This window comes from Lepidochelys kempii, chromosome 9 (assembly GCF_965140265.1).
Source record: "Lepidochelys kempii isolate rLepKem1 chromosome 9, rLepKem1.hap2, whole genome shotgun sequence".
Lineage (NCBI taxonomy): Eukaryota > Metazoa > Chordata > Testudines > Cheloniidae > Lepidochelys > Lepidochelys kempii.
This window is the reverse complement of record NC_133264.1, coordinates 23,970,497-23,988,504: the sequence shown is the minus strand read 5'-3', so window position 1 is coordinate 23,988,504 and position 18,008 is coordinate 23,970,497. Positions and strand designations below refer to the sequence as shown.

At 39.3% G+C, this 18,008-nt stretch overlaps 2 protein-coding genes across 19 annotated transcripts in view; one reads left to right on the top strand and one right to left on the bottom strand.

Annotated features, from left to right (window-relative positions):
- The window catches only part of VEPH1 (ventricular zone expressed PH domain containing 1), a 186,993-nt gene extending 181,040 nt beyond the window's left edge, over nucleotides 1–5,953 (bottom strand). For 13 of the 15 annotated variants that reach the window (XR_012160753.1, XR_012160752.1, XM_073359569.1 and 10 more), the window contains exon 1: nucleotides 5,603–5,952. The gene's annotated coding sequence lies outside the window, so the exon portion shown is untranslated. Of the gene's footprint in view, nucleotides 1–5,602 lie in introns of all 15 variants that reach the window. The other 2 variants (XM_073359583.1, XM_073359580.1) reach the window with 2 other exon arrangements.
- Nucleotides 3,836–18,008, top strand: part of LOC140917229 (lysosomal amino acid transporter 1 homolog) — a 43,808-nt gene continuing 29,635 nt past the window's right edge. The window contains exons 1-3 of one of the 4 annotated variants that reach the window (XM_073359594.1): nucleotides 3,836–3,925; nucleotides 10,505–10,618; nucleotides 11,849–14,773. The gene's annotated coding sequence lies outside the window, so the exon portion shown is untranslated. Of the gene's footprint in view, nucleotides 3,926–6,101; nucleotides 7,225–10,504; nucleotides 10,619–11,848; nucleotides 14,774–18,008 lie in introns of those variants that run through there. The other 3 variants (XM_073359595.1, XM_073359592.1, XM_073359591.1) reach the window with 3 other exon arrangements.

The following is an 18,008-nucleotide window of genomic DNA, read 5'->3' as shown; positions in this document are numbered from 1 at the left end:
AAGGTGTCTGCATCTGCTGTGGGCCAGATTTTCCCTAGAGCTCAGCTCCCATTTAGGCACCCTCTTCATCTCCAGATTACAAAAAGGATTCCAGGCCTTATTCTCCTCTCATTTAAATTGATTTTACACCAATGTAACAGCAATGACTTTAGTGGATTTACTACTGATTTATACCTCAGCAAAGGGAAAATCAGGCATCTCAATCTCTCATAATGGACTAGCTCCCTGCCTCAAACAGATTCCATTTTGCAGTTTTTATAGAACATATTAAGGACAATGCCAGAAGACATTTCCTTACTGTATGCTCTCTGAAATTGAGGCTACTTCTTCAATAAGGACAGGTTTCAGAGTAACAGCTGTGTTAGTCTGTATTCGCAAAAAGAAAAGGAGTACTTGTGGCACCTTAGAGACTAACCTATTTATTTGGTTAGTCTCTAAGGTGCCACAAGTACTCCTTTTCTTTCTTCAATAAGCTACAGTGTCTTAACTCTAATTATGACAAACCTCTTTAAAAGTTTCATTACGTAACACTGCTGAAAAGACGTACACATGCAGGACATTTCAGCTCTATAAGGATATCTTAAGCACTTCCTTGTTCATTACAAGCTTACGCTGTTTGCTTCGTATTACCAGATAATTTTTATTAATGTGAGCAAACCATAGCATATTCTTGTGATTAAATACAGCCTTTATTCTCTTTGCTTCTCTGTACAAGGAAACCAGTTTCATAGGCCATGAAAGTAACATTTCCTGTAGGGTCAGGGTGGTTGGTAATACTTCCTCAAAAGACAGTTCCTCAACCCCCCCTCATGAGCATCTTGATGCTATTTCACCTAGCTCTGTTCTCTGTTATAAAACAAGTTAGCATCTAAGTAGCCCCACCTCCCTAAAATAAAACAAAAAATTGTGGAACAAGCATGCCATTTGCTACCATCTCACTCTTCGCTCTGCTTGTGTGTGTTCTACCCTTCCCTCCACTCTGTCTTGTCTATTTAGATTGTAAGCTCTTTGGGGTAAGGACCACCTACTTCTCTGTGTTTGAACAGTACTTGGCACAATGGGCTCTATTCTTCAACTACCATAGTAAACATGATTAATAATAATTAAGCAGAAAAAATGTCAGACACATTACATTAAGTGCTTTGCATCTTTCTCTGGTACCCTATGCATTTCCAGATCTAAATCAAAGTCCAACTCCTAACTTTAATGTCCATTTTAATGTACGTAAGAACCTGTTTCTCTTTCAATATCCCACTGAGACAGATGCACTCTGATTGGGGACCTTGTAGATATTACTGTCCAAGGTGATCTCTTAGTAGCTGGAGACACAGCATTATTATCAGAACTCCTTATTAGAGGCTATCAGAATGAAACCTAGCCTGACAGGTTTCAGAGTTTGTTGCAAAACTCACCTCTATGCAAAATAATTGCTCTCATAATTGAAGAGAAACAATAAAAATTCCAAGTATAAAGTCAACTGGACGTAACTGTGAGTCTTAATATTGCCTTAGGTGCTTAGATTCTACAGAAATAGATAAATTAGAAATATAAGTGGGCTAGACTGGAAAAAATATTATACTTCAGCAAAGCAAATTTTGCAAGAATTGCAGCCACAGTCTTTATTTTTAAAGGATTGATAATGAAAGTATTGTTGCTAATTTTTGTCCAGATGGTGCCATGTCACTTAAAACAGTGAAAAAAGGGGGAAATCTTAAATTTGTGGACTAAGCTGTGCCCCAAGCAACTGGAGCATGCAAAAGAAATGTAAAGAAAGGAAAAAATTTCCTAAGTGATTTCTGATTTGGGGCACTTAGTTTCAGACATTTTTGGGGCCTAATTTTCAAAGGTTCAGACTACCCTCAGTTGCCTTCAACTGAAGTTGTGAAAAATGAGACCCAAGGTTTCTTCAGGTTGAACATCCAAAAATGGAGGCACTCAATGGTGGCCACTTCAGCGAGTGCTGGGCTAGACCAGTGAATATCTTGTGAGGGAAGTTACTTAGCAATGCACACCAATATGTGCCCAGCTTCAGAAGTAGGTTGAGCACACCCATTACAGATAGCTCCTGTCTGCTCCTAAAGCCATGGACCAGGTTGTGATCTAACACATCAAGGTAAGACATCTGCTGAGTGCCAATCATTGGGCTAGGACAGCCCTCATTTGAAAAAAAAGATCTATCATAGTATGCTGGTTTAAAAGTGTATCCAACAGGAAACTTGTGGAATTCCTCAACTCCTTCCACCTTTCTCCAAACTCCACTCTCGTTTGTTATGTGTCAATTTGCTGTGGACATTATGCATGGTTATGTTTTTAGGCTGCATTGTGGCATAATGGTAGACATGCTACAAAATCAGCCCATTTAGCTAAAGCTGGAGTATTTCCAGTAAATTTTAATGTTGTTCTTTACTCTGCCACCAACTAACAATGGGAGCCAATAGCTCTTCGCTTTCTATTTTTAGCATGGAGTAAAGATAATATTTATGTTCCAGGAACTAAAAGTTATCTAAAAGCATATAAGCAGTGCTCAAACTGATGGAGAATTATTGAGTGCCTAAGTCTAAATCAAATAATTTAGATTTAAATATACACATCAGGGACAGAGAGAGAATAGCAGAGAAGGAGAAATTTCTTTGTTTAAGGGATCTTGCAATTAAAGAGCCAGGAGGCCAGAGATCTTGCTATGCCATGAACTTTCTCTCTGCTCTTAGGCAAGCCACAACTTCTCAGTGCTTCAGTAATTCTATCTATTAAATGGAGAAAATCATTTTTGCTTTCCCCAGTGGTTTGGTAACAGATTTAATCTATTGAACTCTATGAAGTGCTTTGACATGCTTAGCTGGAAGAAACTACAGAAAGGCAAAATATTATCGGTAAATGTTTACCTTTTAAGCATTGTATATGGACATGACAAGAAGGTATTGTAGGCTACAGCCAGAGATGGGAGGGTGCACTTTGCCAAATTTAGGAGCCACTCCAAACTACAGGACTGAAGGTTCTACATTTTGGATCCAGTCCTGAGAAGCTTAAACATGTGAGTAATCCCATTAAACTCAATAGGATTATTCATGTATGTAAATTACATGTGCAAGGGTTTGCAGATTTAGTACCTTAAAACAGAGCTCAAAATTTCGTATATTTCGCATCCCATGTAGGGAAATGCATGTTCTGGGCTGTTACGCGTTTGGTTTTATTTTACTCCTCTGGCAACACTAGAAGGATCAGAATTATTTTCAAACAAGAATGCTTATTCTGTGTATTACACAGCATTCCAATCGCTTAGGATGTTTTTTCCTAATTAATTATCCCTTGACAGGAAAGGACAGTTCAGCTGAATGAGGAAAAGGGGGGATCCCAAAATTTAAATAAAAACAAAAAATCTCAGAAGCTTTGCAATATCCAAACACCACTGGATCCTTCCTCTCATATGTACCTCTCGTGCATAGTAAAATCAGGCCTGGGTGCGTTTCCTAGCTACCTTTGATCTGAAAGTCTCCTCAGAATGTTCATATGCACAATGAATACACAATACACATTTTGACAAAATATTTGGGACAAAATATCCCCAATTGTTATTCTAATAATTTGATTTTAAAATTTTATTATTACAGATCGTTGGCTGATTAATCTAGAACACTTTGTCCTGCAACTTTTCAATAAAGTTCTCAGATTTTTCAGTGAAAGGAAAGGGTTAAAGATTATTTTGAAAGAGCATCTTTTTCACAAAGTCTGAATGGACTACAGCAGTTCCCATGGGATTAGCTGCATACATTTAAATTCTTCCCACAAGACAGCTATTGTTTTCTACATGCCTCTCACTTTCATTCTGTCATGACAGGTTTCCACACTTCATTTCGACTAAAAAGCCTGTGGAGTCTGTGCTCTGTCAGATGAAGCAGCAAGCATTGACAAGTCGATTAATTTTAAGGTATTTTTTTAAAATTGATCGAATGTTTTATAAACACATTGCTCTGGTTATTGTGTGTTGGAACACGATTGACATCTGATTCTCACATTCAGTTTGGAAATTTTATTTTCATTAGACACATCTGTAAAATATATTTTCAAGAGTTATAAACTGAATCTTCAGATTTGTCTCTCTGAAGGAAAGGAATTTCTACCAAAATCAAAATGATATACATTCTCCTTTGTATACTTTGGAACAAAACTTCAGAATTCTTTCCAGAAACAAAACTAGCATGTGAAGTATTTCTCATATGATAATCTGAATTTCATAAACTATTATACCTTTATATTTCAGTGAATGTTTAGTTTTTAAGAGTCTGATTCTGCTTAATCCAACCCGAATTACCACTGACCTCTGTGGGAGTTTTGGCTACACAACCAAAGCAGGACATAACTGCTATAGTAAATACACAGATATAAACTTCCACTTCCAAGGGCTGATTTCACAACCCTCTTATTTCTTGACAGAAAAATATCATATATAACTCAGACTCTTAGTATATACTTGACATTTTACATACCATAAAGAATAAAAAGTCATGGGGTCTAATGCACTATGCAACATACAGCCAACTTTAATTGTGTTTTATGTGACAACACTTTATGAAACCTTACATTTTGTTAAATGTCAACAAATTATATCTTTTGGGTAAATATTTCTGAATATCTCTAATATATGAAAATATTATATTAAATATAAATTAAATTATACTTACAAGCAAAAAAATTATATTGTTTCCTACCCTTAAAGGAAACTTATTAAGTACATCATTGAACACATACCAGTACACTCATTGTCACTGTGATACTATATAATGCTGGTATTTTAAAAAGTTTCTTGAATGAGATCTCAATCCCTGTGGTCATTTTTCTATAACATGGGAGTGGGATGGGGAGGGAACTCAATTTGAAACCTTACAAAAGCAAAAAAAAAAAAAATCATTTTGCCATTTATGAGAGAGTGAGAGTGGAGAGACTTACAGAATGAAGAATCCAGAGGGAGACTACTGGAATAGGCTTGTAAGAAGTCCACTAGCAAAGTGAAGGTTGAAATGTAGTAATAAAAATGAATTCAGAGTGGCTGTCCCATAGAGCCCTCTACAAAAATGATTATTGAACTAACCCTGAATTTCCTTCATGTGTCTGACAATCCAGTGGGCTTCTCTTTTAACAGGGCCAGTGCCTTCTCTAGTCTGAATTTTATTCAAAGTTGCCCTAAACTAAGGCAGCAACAGTGCATTACCTTATATAAAGTGCCTGGGGGTGGGGTTGGGATAGGGAATAAAACAAAATGCAATGAATCCCGGAGGGAGAATTAAGAACATTGTAGGATTCGTGCATATGCTGCAACATATCATGCTGGGGAAACATTGCTTTCGCTCTCTATGGCATTTGAAGTAAGTTTCCTACATGCACTGTATGTATATTATTGTAATACACTTACACAAGCATAATAACTGTAGTACTTGAATCCACACAAACCAATCAACAATAACTATACAACTTCTGCTCTCTCGGAAAAACTATTTCATTATTTAACATTTAGAAATGCTATTGTACATTTGTATTGCAGTAATTATTTATTCATTGTTGAAAAATCCGACACAAATGCATATTCATTTAAGTTAATTATTCATACCTCTCAGAAGGGAAACCTCTGAAAAACATTAACAACTGAAGACAGAATAGTTGGTCTTTAGAGAAAGTCTGATAAAATCCATTACAATTGTCAGAGTCCCCATTTCAGCCCCCTCTCTCTGGTATGTGAAGCTGCTGGCTCAGTGCATAGCCTTGTCAAACCAACCGTACAGTCTATTCAGTTACCCTGGAGTTGTCATGTGGAATCAAGCAAACAAATATCTTCTCTCCATTTCCCCCAACTCTAGAATTCAAAAACAAATCAGAACTAATTCTTTGCAAAGCTTAGCTTCAGCAGCAGCCTGAGTGAAAATTCTCTGAGCTTGATATGTAATTTGAATTAGTTAAAAGGATTTATCTAACAGCCAGTGGTTACATTCAGTTAATGAATAACCTGCTTAGAGTACGAGGAAGTTTTAGAAGTTAATATAAATTATGGGGCCTCTTGTCAGAAATCAGTGAGATATTGAACCTGCTCATTATTTTGAGGGTAGGCAAGCCAAAAGGAAGAAAAAGAAAAAGCGGAGCCTATTAAAGGAAAGATTTTGTATCAACTGGCACTGGCTGTATCACACCAATTCATCAAACTGAGATAAGCCAGACTCACTTGCCCAATTTAGACCAAACGCCAGGGCAAGTCTAACTGACGCAAACAGTAACATGTATCCAAAGCTTGGCAGTTATATTGGAGAAATCCTTTCTAAATCCAGCAGTGTTTTACACATACACTGTACATGCTTTCCTTGAATGTTAAAGCATGACTCGCTACTTTTTCTACTTCTGCTTTCCTTGGACAAGTATGTTACAGCTTCTCAGTGAATTGGCCACAACTACTGCCAAAGGCAGCTATGCACCACCATATTCTCTCTTGCATGGTCTGAAACTGAGCTCTCTTCTCAGTGTATGAAAGTCTATGGGTATAGCACCAATCAACAGCAGATTATGATCCTGAGGCTGAAGTTTTTCCAGTGACAGCAGAAGTGGCATCAAATGGAGCATCATGAAGAGAAGCAGACTATATTGGGAAACCTCTCTTCCGTGCAACAACAAAGCCAAACTTTCTGAGCCTGCCATGGGAGAATGAAGGCTATGTCCCCACAGAGGGTGAAGGTGAAGTGTTTGTACCATCTTTGTTAGAACGTTTGTTTTTTTCACAGCTACAAGAAGGACCTTTCACATGCTCTTTTTAAAAATTCATTTTATAGGACACATGCAGTTGTATATGTTCTCCATTTTTGATACTGAGTGCTGTACAGACTACCTAGCTGCTGAGCCACCCAGAGAAACCCATGCCAAAAAAACCCTTTAAATTAGAAATGGCCTTGAGATAAAAGCCATCTACTCTGTTTACTTGATTCATAAACAACTATCACTGAAGGTGAACTGAAAAGGCTTTTGATTTTTCCTGTCAAGATCTGAGGTCAGGCTTCTGTGTTTTCACTGCCATACCTGATCACTAATACTAATAGGTCAGACTGCTACATGCTTCTTCTTAAATCTCTGGGGGTTTGGCATGTGATACTAGGAAATACAAAATCTTTATGAAGGCAGACAACATCCAAAACTGAGTAGCTGTTAATGGCACTCAGAGAGCTGCAGCTGAAGATCATAATTTATCAGCAGGTAAGTAAAGGAAGAGCTGGTTTTCAACTCCTTTGTTTTAACTGTATTTAATAATCATTTTAAAGGCCACACATACATTTTGATATTGGGTTGGGGACCTAATAAAATAGTTAGATTTATTTTCTCTCAGTCTGTTTTACATTTAAGAGGACTTTTAAACAAATCAAATCACATTACTAGTACAATACCTAATGACTGTACACTGCTTTAACATTTTTAAATGAAAGGTGCTATGAAAGTGCCTATTACTATTAAACTGAGATACAAGTCAGCTTCATTAATCCACTTACATGAGTAGTCTTGTTGCAATATATGGCCCCAATCCTGCAAAATCTTAAGCATGTGCTTAACTTTACTCACTGACAGCAGGCTCACTGGGACTATGGGTAAAGGTAAATATATGTGGAAATCACTACAGGATTGGGACCCATAAGGCAGCGAAGGAAGATTTTCCAGTACCAATTCTTAAAAATAAGGTCCTAATTTCCCAAGATTTCATTTTAAAGGACCTACTTAGGATGTGAAATGAAATAAAGGTGTCTTCAGAAGTGCAACTGAAAATATTAGTTTTCTTTTGTGTATGTCCTTCTGCACTCCTAAGGTAGTATTCCAGCCAACTGCAAGGACATATTTTCAAAGACTGTGCTCATTATTGCCCACTGCTCAGAATCCCCTTGCTCATTAATGCATATCCCCTCCAGTCTGTTCTCTCATTTATAGGCATTGTAAACAGCTCTGACAGCATGTTTTCCCTCTTCGTTCAAACAATGGCCTTTGTAACAGAAAATTAACAAGTGAACATTTACTTTTAATGATCCTGAGGAAAATTCCTATTTAATTTAAAAATAAAATATGATCATGTGTTCGCCAAGCCTCTGCTTTAATGCCTCACTATATAAATTATAGCTTGTTATCTTAATACCTCTGCAAAAGAGTTCAAAAATTAAAACCCAGAGGAAAAACACACAACAATTGTTTTCTAAATAAATTATGAAAAAATGTGAGGTCCCAGGAAGTAGTGTGATCTAGCTATTGAAATAGAAGAGTGGGAGTCAGGTCTCCTGGGTTCTATTCCATGCTTTGCCATTGATTCACTGGGTCACCTTGGGCAAGTAACTGAACCTCCGTGCACCTCAGCAGTATGTTTTTAAAATGGGAACCATCGTACTTGCCTGCCACACAGGCTGTTGTAAGAATTAGTTAATGGGCTCAGTTCCTCTCCCACTGTGAGTCTGCCTTTGACTGATACTATCAGCTTCAATCTAAGTGGCATTTCCCCCAACATTTGTGACATTCTTTTCCCTCATCATGTGAAAGGAACTGTAGAAATGCAAAGTATCTTTATATTTATTTTATATTAGTCACGCATAAAAGCTGTACAGTCAGAATGTAGCTAATTACAGTCCTCAAAATATGTACACAGGTACGACCTTCTGCTTGTCTGCTATGCTACAAAACAAAAGACAAGCATTGACCACCTCCTTCCATCTATCGCCATATGTTCTTGTCATGAGGTAGAGCGCAGTAGGTGGTCCCAGTGTGACGTGTACCTTTCGCTGCAATTAATGCAAGTGTCGTGTGCTACAGGAATATCTGATAGACTAACAAGCAAAACATGAACAATAGCAGGCAGGAGGGCACGCCAGGCAACAAAGAAAGGAACAGGGTTGTGGGGGGAAAAGAGAGAAGCATTTATGGGTGAGAGAGACAGCCATTGGAAAGAAAACTGGTGTGTACTACTGGGAAAAGTGATAGGAGTGGCCTTGGGACAATTCTGGCTACAGGCTTCAATACCTAATCACTGTTCAGAATACCTGTCAAAAAAGATTTGCAACCCTAGCTTTATACTTTATAGCCTAGACACATTCAGATCTTAACCCTTTTGCTGCTGCTTTTCCATTGCATTTAACGTACTGATCGCTAACACAATCAGCAACGGAGAAGGTGCATTGTACCAGGCTGTATCTAGACAGGGATTCCAGTTCTGTCCTGCGCAGATCATTGTTGGTCACATGCACAGAGATATGGCTGATTACAGGGTTCTGCCTTTTCTCCTTGTTTCCAGCTGAGGGGAACAAAACAGATAAGGGAGGTGAAAGTATAGAGTGAAAGGAGACCCAATGTTAACTGTTTCAAAAGGTGCTCAGTATGATCACAGATGTGAAGGTATGTGGCTCACAAAACAATCTCTATTAAGATGTGGGAACCTGTGATATAAGCTATTTAGCAGCAGCCAAACAGCTAAAATGATTATAAGATCAGATTTTTTTTTTAACTTTTTTATTTACTCAGCAATTATTAGGGGATTGAATAGAGAAATAGGGACTTCTCCATGCTCGGTCCAAATGAGATGCCAGAATTAGACTCCATGCACAGTAGATTGTGGAGATGCTCGAAATATTATCATATGTGCACTGCGGGACTCCTCAAACTTCGCTTCCCCTTTGGCATGCTCCCCCATCTGTAGGCATCACAGCATTGGTTTAGTGTGGAATATTCTCAAGTGCCTTAGGGTATGTCTACACTGTGTGCTTCCTTTGATGGCCGTGTAGCGTACATAGTCACGTAGCCCCCTTAGCATGGGTATAAATAGCAGTGTAGACTCTGAGGCTTAGGTGTTTAAAGACGCACCTGAAGGATGTGGATATGTATTCGCATACAAACCCTACACATCTCTCTATTTGTCCAACCTGTGGCTCCCTATCTACACTGCTATTTTCAGCCGTGTAGTGTCCTGCTGCCTTCCTGCTGCTGGAGCCTTTCCCTGCTGCCGGAAAGACTCCATCAGTGAGGAAAGGCACCAGCGGTGGGAAGGCAGCAGGAAAAGGCAGCCTTTCCCCATGGCCTCCCCTCTGCCCGAGCCTTTCACTGACGTGTACCTACACACTGCAGTATAGACGCTTTTCACTGTGACATGTAGCTACATGTACACTATAAACCACCAACACTAGTATGTGGTATAGATGTGGCATAAGTAGCTTAGGAGCACAGTTGCCATTGAAAATCAACAGGACTTGTGCTCCTAAATTTCTTAGGGTCTTTTGAAAAATCTCACCCTTTCCTTCTGTTCACAGATTATCTTTGTGAACATAGGAATTAGAGACTTAATTTTTCTTAAAATAAAGAAATCAGATTCTGGAACACCATGTAATAGCATTTTCTAGAAAGATCACTAGCACATTGAACCACCAAGACCCATGTAAATATTATTCATCATAGTACATGCAACATAAAAATGAAGAGACCACAAAAAGCTACCATGTCCTTCCTTTTATTACAGGCACACTCTCCACTCAATATGCAGCAGGATTGACATTTCGTAAAGGGCACGAAAGCTGTCAAATCTAATACGATGCTTGTATCCTACTGGACTGCCATAGTCACTCACAAACAGGTAAGTTCCAGTCCAGCTCACCCTCTCTTCTTGTTAATGTTCAACTGGCTTCAACATTATACATAAATCTTTTTGTTTGTTTTCTGTGAACATTCATTTGAGTAATTTTTTGTTCTCTTGAATGTTCATGTAAAACGAATACTTGTAAGATGTATTCACATGGCAGAAATATTTAGATGGCCATCTTGAATCTCTTTGATTTTCCTCAGACTGTTTATAAAAGTTTTAATCATCCAATCAGGGAGCAGAAGCAATACCATCTGACCTTAGGGACCAATCATATACCATGAATTAAAAATAGAAACAAATGCAGAGGTGAGGCAAAATGTTCTTGAGCAACTTGTAAATTTAAATATGTTCATTCAAAGAGCCTGTTGACCAGTTTCAAAGAATGAAAAAATCAAAAGGCTTTTCACATACAATTCACAACTAGAAAAAAAGGACTAAATTTATCAAATAAATGATTCACTGTAAATAGTTTGCCCAATTTTAGAACATCCTCAGCTTTAACATTTAATTAAATAGCTTTGATCAGTTTGTCCTTTTTTGAAAGAAACTAGTAAAACTATTTGTTTTGTTATGTATTTATTAGATTTCTTGGAGTAAACATCTTGTTGGGGAAAAAAGTACATGCTATTTTGCTGTATCTGACTAACTGAACAATGATGGTGAAGAGAAATAGCCTAAATGAGTCATGTTATCTAGTACTCAGACAAAGCATTTTAATTTTAATAATGACAATGCTGACAGCTACAGTACTGCTTTAGCTCAGACTGGCTTGTAAATAATTAACCATTGTTATATAACAACTTGGGTTTTGATAGCTCTATTAATTTCACAGTCAGAGTGATGCCATTTAAAGCATGATATTTGTTACAATTAAACAAATAGCAATGATAAAAACATCAAGATTGGGGTTGTCTACCCACAACCTAACTGGGTCCCAGAAACCTCTTGTATCACAAGAGTTAGCAAGCAAAAACAAGCAGAATACTGTAGCTTCTGTAATACAAAACACTGATGGAAATATTAAAGAAGTTGCAAATACCACCTAATAATAAGAAGAAGAAGAATTTACAAGTTTGACTAATGATTAGCGAATCTCAAACAATTTTGCTTTCAGTTCAGGTAAGTAGCCGGAACCTGAAGGGGTCAAATTCTGTTCTCAGCTACCATGATATAAGGGTTCAGCCCTGCAACCATTCCTTAAGCTACTTGTCATTACTACAGGCCCGATTCTGCTGTGTGCCATCATGGACTCTCATTCAAGTCAATGGAACTGAGGACTTTAAGAACCTTGCAGCACCAGGCCCTTGGTGAGTATTCCCACTGAATCCAAGTGGATTAATTAACCCAGAAAAAGGTCCACTGACTCCAGTGTACACCTGGAGCAACTGTGAGAACATTTCCTTTGTAAAGTAAGTATCTTTTATGTGCCAAACTATTATGTAGCTCATTAAAGTACTCAGTAAAGTATTCTGCACTGGTGGACCTGGTCCTTAATCAGGCATATACCTAGTTCACCCATTGGGAATTTTACCTGAGTGTGGACTACTGGATTAGGCTCAATACCTGTACATTCTACCTGACATAACAAAGAGATATCCAGCTTCTTTTAGTATTCAGCTCTGAGTCCTCCACATTTTTGGATGCCTCTTCCTGCTGCATTCTGTCTTGTGAGTGGAGAGAAGTCTGCACTCTGGGAGCCTATGGCCTGGTCCAAAGTGGGTTGAAACTAGTAGAAAGACTCCCATTGACTTCAGTGGGCTTTAGAATAGTCTCCTGCTCTCCCAACAGACATTCCCTCCAGCAATGTTCTGGCCTAGATAAAGTAGGGCGAAATGGGGCACATAAGTGTATTAAATAATCCCTTGTTTCAATTTACCACAGGCATCTCTGGGCAAAACGTTTGACTGCAAATGTTATATTTGAGAACAGAACAGTTATATTATTTCATAGATTTAAATAGATTTTGTGCAGGGTTTGAAGTTGTCCTGACAGATAAAATGTTTTACATTAGCCTAATATTTTACCAAATTCCATATTAACTAATAACCCTCCTTTCTAACCATTCTAATGATTATTTTTGCACACTAAGTGTTGCTTACATTCCACTTAAATTACTGTCACACTACACTAATATTCTTTGACACTTTGAGAGTAGCTACTTATTTCCAGGAGACCAATCCTGCAGTCCAGACTCAGTCAAAACTCCTGATGAAGTCAATGGGAGATTTTTTCTGAGTAAAGACTAAAAAGCTAATGGATAGCGCCTTAGCCTCCAGAAAACAGACACTGTCTCAGAGCAGTAGCCATGCAATCATAGGGTGTGCATGTGGTGCTGTCTGGAAACCTTATTTAGCAGCAATAAACAAATCACATTATTAGTCTGTCGTGCTTGAAACAGCTCATCTGCATCACAAAAGACAACATCTGCTATGTACCTAGGTCCAGTACGGTTGATAAAGTAAATCAGAAGTAGAAAAAGTTTGCACACTCAATTTCTTTATGCCTGATTTCATTGTAGAGAGTGTTCTAGCTTGCTCATCCTTAACTGAAACAAAAGCAATTGTCAGTACATACAATGTAGTCCTTTATGGACTCAGCAAATTTTCCCTATCATTAATGCACAAACTGCGATTTTAACTAGTCAGTTTTGTATATATATTTGGGGGATCAAATTACATATTTTAATTATCCAGCTGCATAGTTTGTTGATTGAGCTGCATATCTTAATAACTTGGAATAACAGATTTCCACGCACATTGTTACCTACATATAGTGCTTCACTAATTGAGCTGCATGCTTTATGAACTGTGCTAATTGAACTGTATAACTCAGTTGCTGGATTCTTATATACTGTACTGAGCTGATCAAACTTCACTGAGTAGTTGGATTTGTGCAATTTGAGCTGCGTGCTTTACAAATTGAGTATTTTACTAGTTCAGCTGCATTCTTCACTTCTTGGATTGTTGCATACTTTTCCATCCTTAATGTACTCACATGGGTTGAAACCTGTACCAAAGACCACTTGCCTTAAGCAAGGACCTTTGGACTGGTATCCAGTAAAAATGTATTCAACCTTTGCTGGCTCCTCGTGTGGAAGCTTAAGAGCAATTTCACTGTAATACTGTCATAACCATACAGCTAAGGGTAGCCTAGAATTCCTCCTTACCTGTGTAAGCAGTGTCAGGATGAGCTCCACCCTGACATCTGGTGGTGAGGTGTGGCAAGTTGTGGAAAAGAACTTCAGGGGCCGATCTCATTTGCATAGGCACACCCACCACGCCTAGAATGAGACCATAGCTGCCCAAATGGTCACTTTGGCTGCTGTGGGATCCCCAGTGTCTCTGTTATTGGGGCACGAAGAATAAATTGTTATTACCCTGATTATGGGAACTGTGCTTGGAACTGTACGTGGCCTTTTGTTATAATGGAGGGATTCACCATCAACTAAGTAGCACTCGCTAGGCAAGGGTCATGGGTTCCAAAACTGTGTGAATGGAGAGAGGCTGGGGACAAGTATTAATACTTAGTGGCATGGGCCCCTTGGTGAGGGCCTTATATGCTAATTGCACTTCCTCCTCTCTCCACTGTGGAATATCAGAGCTAATTTTGATTTCATTAGAAGTCTAGTTATAGGCTGCTGAGCTCACTTTGGGCTGACAGTGCACCAGCACTGGGGCTCCCCTATTATAAGCTGAATTCACCTAAGAGCTGAAATCACTGAGTGTTGTGTTAAGTAGTGGGGGAGCCTGAAGATATATTGTGGAGCAGTTTGCGGGACGGCTGGTGAAGCAGTTCGACGCGGCGCAGTGTGTGGATGGCAGGAGCTGCTTGTGGGCCGTGGAGCTGAGCGAAGGAGTTCGTGGGGCGGCTGGCGGAGCGGAGCGCAGCTGAGCGAAGGAGTTCGTGGGGCGGCTGGCGGAGCGGAGCGCAGCTGAACGAAGGAGTTCGTGGGGCGGCTGGAGGAGCGGAGCGCAGCTGAGCGAAGGAGTTTGTGGGGCGGCTGGCGGAGTGGAGCGCAGCTGAACGAAGGAGTTCGTGGGGCGGCTGGAGGAGCGGAGCGCAGCTGAGCGAAGGAGTTTGTGGGGCGGCTGGCGGAGTGGAGCGCCGCTATGGAGCTATGGGGCGGTCAGCTTCAGATCACGTAAGGTGCCTCTTACCCCTGTCCCATTTCCACCCAGGTTGGGAGGTAAAGCTCCGCAGATAAACTTTCGAACTCTGGGGCTGCCCTGACCAGGGACAGAGACTTTTGGGGCATTGGACTTTTGGGACTTTGGGTGATTTGGGGTTGCTGGACTCAAGAACCAAAGGGAAAAGGGCATGCCCCAATTTGCCTGGGGTGGGTTTTTTGCTCATGGGTTGTGTTATGAATCCTGTTGGTGGTGTTTCCCCAACATAATGCCACATTGTTTCTCTCTGTTATTAAAAGACTTTTGCTACACTCAGACTATGTGCTTGCGAGAGGGGAAATATTGCCTCTTGGAGGCGCCCAGCAGGGGTGGTATATATTGGTCCCAGGTCACTGGGTGGGGGCTCGAGCCGGTTTGCATTGTGTTATTGGAATGGAACCCCTAGATATTGAACCCGGCCCTTGTTGCTGCCAACTCTGACGGGCAGAAGGGTTACACCTGTAAGGGGCTAAGAAGCTCAGATAACTTGTTTGGCACCTGACCAAAAGGACCAATGGGGAAAGAAGATACTTTCAAATCTTGGGGGGGTGGGAGGAAGGCTTTGTTGTGGGTGTTCTCTTGGGAAGCAGAGAAGCATCAGGTCAGAAAATTCCTTTTCCGACAAACCATCCTAAAAGTCTTTCATATTACAAAAATTGTAAGTAAAAGCCAGGCAAGGTGTGTTAGATTATCTTTTGTTTTGCTTGTGAATTTTTCCTTTGCTGGAAGGAAGTTTATTCCTGTTTTTTGTAATTTTGAAACTAAGCCTAGAGGAAGGTCTGCTGTGTTTTTGAATCTTTTGTTACCCTGTAAAGTTATTTTCCATCCTAATTTTACAGAGGTGATTTTTAACGGTTTTTTTTTAAATAAAATCCTTCTTTTAAGAACCTGACTGATTTCTCTATTGTCCTAAGACCCAGGGGTTTGGGTCTGTCATCACTTTATAACCAGTTGGTTAGGATATTATTCTCAAGCCTCCCCAGGAAAGGGGGTGTAAGGCTTGGGGGGATATTTTGGGGGAATAGGAACTCCAAGTGGTCCTTTCCCTGATTCTTTGTTAAATCACTTGGTGGTGGCAGCGTACCCTCCAAGGGCAAAGAATTTGTGCCTTGGGGAAGTTTTAATCTAAGCTGATAGAAATAAGCTTAGGAGGTCTTTCATGCAGGTCCCCATATGTGTACCCTAGAGTTCAGAGTTGGGAGGGAACCCTGAAAAATATGTAGGGCAGTTGTTCCCAAATTGTGGTCCATAGAGAACTATGTGCTCACATGGCACTGATTCCACCTCCTTGTTTCCAGCTGCTTCGGCTTTTCTCTGTGAAGAAGAGCAAGAAGTCTTGTAAGAGCACTTGGAAACAAGGAGAAGGAGCCAGCCTAGATATTTAACTAAGAAATCCTGATGCTCTCAGCTACACAGATGTAAAGGCTCAGTCTGTTGGGGGCTGTGGTTGTTACAGAGGAGGAATTCAGGAAATGAGCTGTCTGGGGAAAAGACTGTCTCATTACCTGTTTTTGAACAGCTCCCAGCACAATACTCTCATTCTGATTAGGGCCTTTAAATACTACCGTAACGTAAGTGATTAATCATAAGAATTGCCCTCCAGAACTGGTGGTACCAACCACACAGGATATTAAGGTACGTATATCAATATTACAGAAGTAACAATACAGGAATTTTCCTAACTTTTTCAAAAGATAAGGGGGGAGAGAGAAAAGCAATAAGTGTCTATAACATGCTATGTGAGTATATGTGTCTTTCTCTCTGTCCTTCCACAGCCACCCTCTTCTGGATACAATGTCTAAAAGTGTGTGAAATAGTTGCTCTCTGCTGATTAAACAATTAAATATTTAATTTAAATATACATGCTATAGTAGTGGTGATTAAAACGTGAGCCCACATTGCCCTCGAGTGGTAATCTATCCTGGCTATAGTGCCTAATTATTAAGCTGCAGCCACTAGAGAGCAAAATGATCTCACAATTTGGAGATGCCCCTGCAATACAGTAGATCTCTAGCCCCTAGCAGGTGCAGTTACTAATATACTATGCAAGTACAAATGTTTCACATAGGACAGCTGGCAGACAGTAGTTTTCAAACAGACAGAATGATAATTTAGGGCAAAGTTCTTCTCAAAACTAGATATGTATCAGCACACACTTAAACCATAGAGTTCCACTGATCTCAGGAGGAATTGTGCATATGAAACAAACATGCATTACCAATTTCTATTTATGTAGTTCTACAGGGGAGCATGGTGTTTTAAGGACAAATAAGAAGAAAATTTCTTCCCTGAAGAATTATAATTTAAATTGGAGCACCAAAAACAAATTATGGTAACATTTACTTAGTGGTTTGGGGAAGGCAGACATTAAAAAATAAAGGGAGAAGGAAAATATCTCTTGAAGAGAAATTATTTACCTGAATTCAGATCAGATACAATGTGGCTATGTAGCTTCCTTTCTGGTACAGATTTTTGCTTGCTAGTTTTGCAGTAGAAGACTTCAGTACAGATAAAAGATCCTCACAGTTTAGAGGATTGTGTTATTATTAATTATTATTATTATTATTATTATTATGGAGGTACAGTCGCGACGTGCTAGCTAAGGGTACATTAATATTCTATTGTAAGCCTTATTTTGACATCACCCCATCTAACTTTTGATTTGAGTAAAAAAATTGTGAACGTAACTGTGTGGAATATAGGTTGGGAGAACAGGTTTTACAGACAGTTCCATAATCCTAGGATACCTAGTTTTCACACACAATTTAATCATAAACTAGCACTTTTCAAAAGATTATTTTAGTATTTCATGAATTTTTTTCTGCATTTTCTCAGCCCAGAATACAGTTTTAATACTTGTCTCCCCTCCCATTGGTATTTGCATTGCTTGGTGTAGACACTCCAAAATAAGTTACTGAGCTTTAAAAAGAGAGAAATAACAAATTATCATAATTAAACAGGTCTCTTTCACATGAACTGCCACTGGCCTATAAAGAGATAAATGCCAGTTAATAGTCTCTACCACCTCCTCAATTCTATCCAGAATGGGCCCCAGCTTCACCAAGAATCCATGATTCCCAAACATCTCCAGTCTTTGTTATTTCCTCTTTCCATGCCCTTTTTGCTGCATCCTGGCTAATCCTATCACCTCCATCCCACCAAAATGTCACACAGCTACTAGTGAGTACTCCAATACAAATAAGACTCATTGAACT